General features: G+C 41.2%; 1 non-coding gene across 1 annotated transcript; it reads right to left on the reverse strand.

The window, feature by feature from the left end:
- Positions 1–687: 687 nt before the first annotated feature.
- On the reverse strand, positions 688–759 carry Trnaq-cug. Its single transcript has one exon. It is a non-coding gene; the product is annotated as a tRNA-Gln (tRNA).
- Positions 760–1,129: the final 370 nt, after the last annotated feature.

The raw sequence follows: 1,129 nt of genomic DNA on the forward strand, positions 1-1,129 counted from the left end.
GTGTGTGTGTGTGTGTGTGTGTGTATGTATGTGTGTATCGTTATGTACCTGTTTACTTGAATTCATATGTGTACTTGTAATTACCTGTACTTGTATCTTTACCTGTACTTGTATCTTTACCTGTACTTGTATCTCTTCCTGTACTTGTAAATGTACCTATGCGTATTTTGCCTGTACTTATGTCTGAATTAAGAGAATTAAGTGACGTTATCAGGTAGTCTGTCATAAAGGAGTATTGAGTGAACTTAACACACCTGGGAGGTAATTACTACACGTGTAACACCTTGATGATGTAAACAGGTTGGGAGTGACTGTTAATGATAATAATGATTTTTATAATGATAAGTAGGAAGAATGTTAATAATTTTTGTTGTAATAATGATAATGAAGTAGTAGAAATTATAATAATAAATAATAATGTTTATAGTGATTTTACTTTGATAGCAATACTGTAGTAACATATTATAGTAGTAATTTTATGATACAAGTTAATAGCAATAACAAAAATAATAATGATTCTGGTGATAATAATTGAAATAATAATAATGATGATGTGCAGTATTGAACATATTAATTAACAATGGGAACAACAGGTGACCAACACAACAACAGGTGACCACATTAACAACAGGTGACCAAAACAACAACAGGTGGCCACATTAACAACAGGTGACCAAAACAACAACAAGGTCCCACCGAGACTCGAACTCGGATTGTTGGATTCAGAGTCCAAAGTGCTAACCATTACACCATGGGACCGCTGAGAACCCTCTGGTACTTTCTCCCTTCTGACCTGTCTGTCCGACTCACCTCCTCCTTCCCGCACTCCTTACCTCCCTCTCCTCCTTCCTCCCTCTCTCCTTACCTCCCTCCATTCCCTACCTCCTTCCCTTCCTTACCTCCCTCTTTCCCTCCCTCTCTCTACCTCCCTCCCTCTACCTCCCCCCCTCTCTCCATGGGCCTGCCTACAACCCTTCGTCTCCCTCCCTTTATTTTTCCCTCCGTCCCTCCTTCCATCTCTTACCTGTCGTCCTCAATCGTTTTCTCCTCTCCCTGTCTCCTCCATCTCCCACAAACCTCCTTCGATCACCTCCCCTCCACCCCCCAATCCCGGGCCAAAACCTGCCCA

Source organism: Homarus americanus, unplaced genomic scaffold (assembly GCF_018991925.1).
Source record: "Homarus americanus isolate GMGI-L3 unplaced genomic scaffold, GMGI_Hamer_2.0 scaffold51476, whole genome shotgun sequence".
Classification (NCBI taxonomy): Eukaryota; Metazoa; Arthropoda; class Malacostraca; order Decapoda; family Nephropidae; genus Homarus; species Homarus americanus.